The sequence below is a fragment of the Mytilus trossulus genome, chromosome 11, assembly GCF_036588685.1.
Source record: "Mytilus trossulus isolate FHL-02 chromosome 11, PNRI_Mtr1.1.1.hap1, whole genome shotgun sequence".
In the NCBI taxonomy this organism is placed as follows: Eukaryota; Metazoa; Mollusca; class Bivalvia; order Mytilida; family Mytilidae; genus Mytilus; species Mytilus trossulus.
The window spans coordinates 68,062,288-68,071,674 of NC_086383.1; positions in this window are offsets into that span (position 1 = coordinate 68,062,288).

The window sequence follows — 9,387 nt, forward strand, 5'->3', positions numbered from 1 at the left end:
ACATAGAGAATTACATATATACCAGTAACTACGATACATAGAGAAATACAATACTATCAGTAACTGATATAATCAGAGAAATACAATTAAACCAGTAACTGCTATACATAGAGTAAAACAATTAAACCGGTAACTGATATACATAGAGAAATACAATATCACCAGTAACTGCTATACAAAGAGATATACAATACTACCAGTAACTGCTATACATTGAAAAATACAATACTACCAGTAATATATATATACATAGAGAAATACAGTTATACCAGTAAATGCTATACATAGAGAAATACAATTCTACCAGTAACTGCTATACATAGAAAAATACAATACTACCAGTAACTGCTATACATTGAGAAATACAATACTACCAGTAATATATATACCTAGAGAAATACAGTTATACCAGTAAATGCTATACATAGAGAAATAAAATTCTACCAGTAACTGCTAAACATAGAGAAATACAATACTACCAGTAATTGATATACATAGAGAAATACAATTAAACCGGTAACTGCTATACATAGGGAAATACATATATACCAGTTATTTCTATACATTGAGAAATACAATACTACCAGTAAATGCTATACATAGAGAAATACAATTCTACCAGTAACTGCCACACAGAGAGAAATACAATACTACTAGTAACTGCTATACATAGAGAAATACAATACTACCAGTAACTGCTAAACATAGAGAAATACAATTCTACCAGTAACTGCTATACATAGAGATATACAATACTACCAGTAACTGCCACACAGAGAGAAATACAATACTAACAGTCACGGCTATACATAGAGATATACAATACTACCAGTAATTGATATACATTGAGAAATACAATACTACCAGTAACTGATATACATAGAGGAATACATTTATACCAATAACTGCTATACATAGAGAAATACAATAATACCAGTAACTGCGATACATAGAGAAATACAATACTATCAGTAACTGATATAATCAGAGAAATACAATTAAACCAGTAACTGCTATACATAGAGTAAAACAATTAAACCGGTAACTGATATACATAGAGAAATACAATATCACCAGTAACTGCTATACAAAGAGATATACAATACTACCAGTAACTGATATGAATAGAGAAATACAAAACTTCAAGTAACTGCTATACATAAAGAAATACAATACTACCAGTAACTGCTATACATAGAAAATACAATACTACCAGTAACTGCTATAGATAAATAAAAACAATACTACCAGTAACTGCTATACATAAAGAAATATATGTATACTAATAACTGCTATACATAGAGTAATACAATACTACTAGTAACTGATATACATAGAGAAATACAATACTATCAGTATTTGCTATACATAGAGAAATACAATACTACTAGTAATTGCTATGCACAGAGAAATACAATACTACCAGTAACTGATATACATAGAGAAATACAATACTACCAGTAACTGCTATACATAGAGAAATACAATACTACCAGTAACTGCTATACATAGAGAAATACAATTCTACCAGTAACTGCTAAACATAGAGAAATACATATATACTAATAACTGCTACATGTATATATAGAGAAATACATATATACCAGTAACTGCTAAACATAGAGAAATACATATATACTAATAACTGCTACATGTATATATAGAGAAATACATATATACCAGTATCTGCTAAACATAGAGAAATATATATATATACTAGTAACTGCTATACATAGAGAAAAACAATTCTACCAGTAACTGCTATACATAGAGAAATACATATATACTAGTAACTGCTATACATAGAGAAATACATATATACTAGTAATTGCTACATGTATATATAGAGAAATATATATATACCAGTATCTGCTAAACATAGAGAAATACATATATACTAGTAACTGCTATACAGAGAGAAATACAATTTTACCAATAACTGTGATACATAGATAATTACACTTCTTCAAGTAACTGCTATACCTAGAGAAATACAGTTCTAACAGTAACTGATATACATAGAGAAATACAATTCTACCAGCAAGTGATAAACAGAAAGAAATTCAATACTCACTAACTGCTATACATAGAGAAACATATATATACCAGTAACTGCTATACATAGAGAAATACAATAATACCAGTAACTGCTACACATAGAGAAATACAATACTACCAGTTAATGCTATACAAAGAGAAATACAATACTACCAGTAACTTCTATACATAGATAAATACAATACTACTAGTAACTACTATACATAGAAATAAAATACTACCAGTAATTGCTACACAGAGGGAAATACAATACTACCAGTTACTGCTATACAAAGAGAAATACAATGCTACCAGTAACTGCTATACATTGAGAAATACAATACCACCAGTAACATAAAAACCTAGAGAAATACAGTTATACCAATAACTGATATACATAGAGAAATACAGTTATACCAGTAACTGATATAAATAGAGAAATACAATACTACCAGTTACTGCTATACATTGAGAAATACAATACTACCAGTAACTGCTATACATAGAGAAATACAATACTACCAGTAACTGCTATACATAGAGAAATACAATTCTACCAGAGACTGATATACATAGATAAATACAGTTATACCAATAACTGATATACATAGAGAAATACAGTTATACCAGTAACTGATATAAATAGAGAAATACAATACTACCAGTTACTGCTATACATTGAGAAATACAATACTACCAGTAACTGCTATACATAGAGAAATACAATACTACCAGCAACTGCTATACATAGAGAAATACAATTTTACCAGAGACTGATATACATAGAGAAATACAATACCAGTAATTGCTATACAGAGAAAATAAAATATCAGATCATGACATATAGAGAAACATACATTTCCAGTAAATACAATTAAGAGCGATAAACAAGGTCAGTAAATGATTTACAGAGAGAAATACAATAATAAAATTGAGAATGGAAATAGGGAATGTATCAAAGAGACAACAACCAGACCATAGAAAAAAACAACAGCAGAAGGTCACCAACAGGTCTTCAATGTAACCAGAAATTCCCGCACCCGGAGGCGTCCTTCAGCTGGCCCCTAAACAAATATATACTACAATGTAGTTCAGTGATAATGAACCCCATACTTCCAAATTGTACACAAGAAACTACAAGTTTACAGCTCGATAAATACAGTGCCAGTTGCTAATATATTAAGAGAGAAATAATATACCAGTAAATGCTGCATATAGAGATATAATACTAGTCATTGCGCATGACGCTAGATAGAGAGATACAATACTAGTAACTACTCATGACCCTAGATAGAGAGATACAATACTAGTAACTACTCATGACGCTAGATAGAGAGATACAATATTAGTAACTTCTCAAGAAGCTAGATAGAGATATACAATACTAGAAACTACTCATGACGCTAGACAATACTAGTAACTACTCATGACACTAGACACTACTAGTAACTACTCATGACGCTAGATAGAGAGATACAATATTAGTAACTACTCAAGACGCTAGATAGAGAGATACAATACTAGTAACTACTCAAGACGCTAGATAGAGAGATACAATACTAACAACTACTCATGACGCTAGATAGAGAGATACAAAACTAGTAACTACTCATGACGCTAGATAGAGGGATATAATACTAGTAACTGCTCATGACGCCAGGTAGAGAGATACAATACTAGTAACTACTCATGACGCTAGATAGATAAATACAATACTAGAAACTACTCATGACGCTAGATAAAGAGATAGAATACTGGTAACTACTCATTACGCTAGATAGAGGGATACAATACTAGTAACTACTCAAGACGCTAGATAGAGAGATACAATACTAGTAACTGCTCATGACGCTAGATAAAGGGATACAATACTAGTAACTACTCATGACACTAGATAGAGAGATACAATACTAGTAACTTCTCATGACTCTAGATAGAGATATACAATACTAGTAACTACTCAAGACTCTAGATAGAAAGATACAATACTACGTCACTACTCAAGACGCTTGATAGAGAGATACAATACTAGTAACTACTCATGACGCTAGATAGAGAGATACAATACTAGTTACTACTCATGACCCTAGATAGAGAGATACAATACTAGTAATTACTCATGACCTTAGATAGAGAGATACAATACTAGTAACTTCTCATGACGCTAGATATAGAGATGCCATACTAGTAACTTCTAATGACGCTAGATATAGAGATACAATACTAGTAACTACCCATGACGCTAGATAGAGGGATACAATACTAGTAACTACTCATGACGCTAGATAGAGAGATACAATACTAGTAATTACTCATGACGCTAGATAGAGAGATAGAATACTAGTAACTACTCATGACGCTAGACAGAGAGATAGATTACTAGTAACTACTCATGACCCTAGATAGAGAGATAGATTACTAGTAACTACTCATGACGCTAGATAGAGAGATACAATACTAGTAACTACTCATGACGCTAGATAGAGAGACACAATACTAGTAACTACTCATTACGCTAGATAGAGAGATACAATACTAGTAACTACTCAAGACGCTAGATAGAGAGATATAATACTAGTAACTACTCATGACGCTAGATAGAGAGATAGATTACTAGTAACTACTCATGTTGCTAGATAGAGAGATACAATACTAGTAACTACTCATTACGCTAGATAGAGAGACACAATACTAGTAACTGCTCATGACGCTAGATAAATAAATACAATACTAGTAATTACTCATGACGCTAGATAGAGATAGAATACTAGTAACTACTCATGACGCTAGACAGAGAGATAGATTACTAGTAACTACTCATGACACTAGAGAGAGAGATACAATACTAGTAACTACTCATGACGCTAGATAGATAAATACAATACTAGTAATTACTCATGACGCTAGATAGAGAGATACAATACTAGTAACTACTCATGACGCTAGATAGAGAGATACAATACTAGTAACTACTCAAGACGCTAGATAGAAAGACACAATACTAGTAACTGCTCATGACGCTAGATAAAGGGATACAATACTAGTAACTACTCATGACACTAGATAGAGAGATACAATATGAGTAACTACTCATGACGCTAGATAGATAAATACAATACTAGTAATTACTCATGACGCTAGATAGAGAGATAGAATACTAGTAACTACTCATGACGCTAGACAGAGAGATAGATTACTAGTAACTAATCATGACCCTAGATAGAGAGATACAATATTAGTAACTACTCAAGACCCTAGATAGAGAGATACAATACTAGTTACTGCTCATGACGCTAGATAGAGAGATACAATACTAGTAACTGCTCATGACGCTAGATAGAGAGATACAATACTAGTAACTACTCATGACGCTAGATAGAGAGATACAATACTAGTAACTACTCATGACGCTAGACAGAGAGATAGATTACTAGTAACTACTCATGACGCTAGATAGAGAGACACAATACTACTAACTGCTCATGACGCTAGATAAAGGGATACAATACTACGTCACTTCTCACGACGCTTGATAGAGAGATACAATACTAGTAACTACTCAAGACGCTAGATAGAGAGACACAATACTATTAACTGCTCATGACGCTAGATAAAGGGATACAATACTAGTAACTGCTCATGACGCTAGATAAAGGGATACAATACTAGTAACTACTCATGACACTAGATAGAGAGATAGATTACTAGTAACAACTCATGACCCTAGATAGAGAGATAGAATACTAGTAACTACTCATGACCCTAGATAGAGAGATAGAATACTAGTAACTAATCCTGACGCTAGATAGAGAGATACAATACTAGTAACTACTCATGACGCTAGATAGAGAGATACAATACTAGTAACTACTCAAGACGCTAGATAGAGAGACACAATACTAGTAACTGCTCATGACGCTAGATAAAGGGATACAATACTAGTAACTACTCATGACACTAGATAGAGAGATACAATACTAGTAACTACTCATGACGCTAGAAAGATAAATACAATACTAGTAACTTCTCATGACACTAGATAGAGAGATACAATACTAGTAACTACTCATGACGCTAGACAGAGAGATAGATTACTAGTAACTACTCATGACCCTAGATAGAGAGATACAATACTAGTAACTACTCAAGACGCTAGATAGAGAGATACAATACTAGTTACTGCTCATGACGCTAGATAGAGATATACAATACTAGTAACTACTCATGACGCTAGATAGAGAGATACAATACTAGTAACTACTCATGACGCTAGATAGAGAGATACAATACTAGTAACTACTCATGACGCTAGATAGAGAGATACAATACTAGTAACTACTCATGACGCTAGATAGAGAGATACAATACTAGTAACTACTCATAATGCTAGATAGAGAAAGAACAAACATATAAGGCTTTTTTTAAAGGAAAAATACTGAAAATAATCGATATTGAAAGTGTATATATAGGACAAGAAGAGGTGGTACGATTGCCAATGAGACAACTCTCCGCAAGAGACCAAAATGATACAGAAATTAACAGCTAATGATCCCTCAACAATTAGTAAAGCACATATTCGGCTATAAAAGGTCCCGAATTGACAATGTAAAACAATTCAAATGAGAAAACTAACGGCCTTATATATGTACAAAAAATGAACGAAAAACCAATGTGTAACACATAAACAAACCACAAACACCAAATTACAGGCTCCTGACTTAGGACAGACACATACATACAGAGGGTGTCGGCGTTAAACATATTAGACAGTGATATAACAGCTGAACATAAGAACGAACTATAAAAATCAGTTGATAAAAGTTTAACTCATCAGATGGACAAAACTAGAAGTGGACGTTACCGGGTACTTGCACACCCAAACGATAAAAATACACTAGGTACAGATTTGAGAGTACTCGCAGTTAGCTGACAACTAGTTCAAAGCCACTAACAACTTTTTTCTTGTTTCTAGAAATTGGCAATGAGGGTCGGTTGATAACAAAACTTTACGACAAAAGACAAATTTCTATTTCTATGTAGCACATTTCAGCAGCATCTGCATGTGGAGTATATATCTCCCAGTTGATACGATATTCTTGAGTTTGCATTTGTTATCATGCTTTCCTTGATAGAGAGAGCTGCTTACAAGGAACCTTTTTTGACTTCTAATTATTGAAGTTGAAGTCTACAAATAAAATAAATAGCCCATAAGTCAGTCAACTCCTTGTATGAGTTAATTTCTGTGTCATTTTGGTCTCTTGTGGAGAGTTGTCTCATTGGCAATCATACCACATCTTCTTTTTATATTTTACCGCTTACATCACTGAGAAAAAATTCTCAGCTAAGACTACTCACAATGTTGGGAATATATTTTTTTGATGGCAAGGAAAAACGTTCTCATTCTTAGCTGAGTAATATAATTCATTCTGAGAATATTTTTATACTAAGAAAATAAAAGTCTGGTAAAAAGAAACACTTTAGAATTGGTATCTGCTGCTTTTCTGCTATGAATCGGGTATTGAGGAGTAAGAGCACAGATAGGTCAACTCGGCGTCGTCAGAATACTGTGTCCAAATAAGGTGAAATGTCTTCCGAGGGAAAGGAGCTTATAGTGAACTAGCACCTTTAAAAAAATCCAGATCACTGTGTCGGTGTAGAACAAATCAGAATTGATATTTATATCGCATAAATATTTTCTATACCTGAAAATGCATTTAATTTGCCACTGGACGTCTATAAGCAGCAATCCGTCATCATCATAAATATTCTATCGTGTGAGATTTAAAAAATCATTTAGTTTTATAAATTAAATTTGCCGTATCAAGTCATTATATCCTCTTACATTTTAATGAAGCGTAACAAAATAAAGTTTGGAGAATTACTTTAAATGTAAATCATGTGAATTTCATCAATTAAACCGTTATTTAAAGTCAAATTGATACTTGTCCAACTTCTATACACAGTGTTTTCTGTTCGAAGCTAACTGACATGGAACGAATCGTGTGGTCTAATTCAATACACATCCATGGTTAAAACATATATATGATATAACAAAGAATATCGTGATGTATTAAACAATGCTATACTTGATTGGAGAATAAGATTGCGGCCTATTTAGGTATTCCATATTTTACTGTGATTATTTTATTCATCAGAAAGGACAAATTGCGGGAAAAAAAGGTAGGATGATTAAATTAAAAAGTTGGGCAGAAAGTTACCAAAGAGTTCATCAGATGGTTTTCTTTAATATTATCGTTCTCAGATACTTGCTAATGGCCGTTAATAAGCCGAAAATAAGGCGAAAGATACCGAATGGACATTTTAACTCATAAATCGAAAATAAGGCGAAAGATACCGAATGGACATTCAAACTCATAAGTCGAAAATAAGGCGAAAGATACCGAATGGACATTCAAACTCATAAATCGAAAATAAGGCGAAAGATACCGAATGGACATTCAAACTCATAAATCGAAAATAAGGCGAAAGATACCGGATGGACATTCAAACTGATAAATCGAAAATAGACTGACATGCAAAAAAAAAAAAAACTGGGATTATCTTAGGTTCTCTTGAAGGTTGTATTTATCGTCCTTCAATAAATATGCAAACACAATTTGCTACATTTTTTTGAAATATCAAACCGATTTTCAAAAATTGACTTTCAACTTATAATTTTTTCTTTTGTCCTGAAACAAAAGGAAGAACATATAAAATGTGTTCAGCTCTTTGGTCGGGTTGATGTCTCTTTGAGGCAGTCCCTGTTTCCATCCTCAAGTTTGAAATATAATTAAAATTAATATACTATCTTCCCTAGAACATATCAGTTTGCAAAAGTGATATAATGTTTAAGTTTTAAAATGATGGAAATCGATATGAAATAATAAAATTCCTATCGCCTCCTACAATAGGAAGTTAGTGGAGCCATCTTGTACAATTTGAACAACGCAAATATGCACAAAACATTTAAGTAAAAAAATACAAGTGAATTAAAAATTTAAGGAAGATGGCTTGTCATGTTTTGGATTTTTGTCAAATTTTCGGAATCCTCTGGTTTTATCCATTTAAATGCCTTGAAAAAATTGCCCGGTGACCCCCATTTTTCTTTTTGAAATTCTTTAACATGTAAAATGATAAGTCATCTGTAAAAGTCTTATAAAATTTTAATTACTTTTGAACAGTTTTTGAGAACTTTAACTTGTCAATGATAAAGCTAGGAAAAGTCAAGAGAGAATATTTTCCCGCCAAAATTTCAATGACTCATATCTCGAAAACAAGCACGGTGACCTATATATTTTTTTTGCTTTTTGGATTCCTTTATTAATTCCTTATCAAAATAAACTAGTGTCT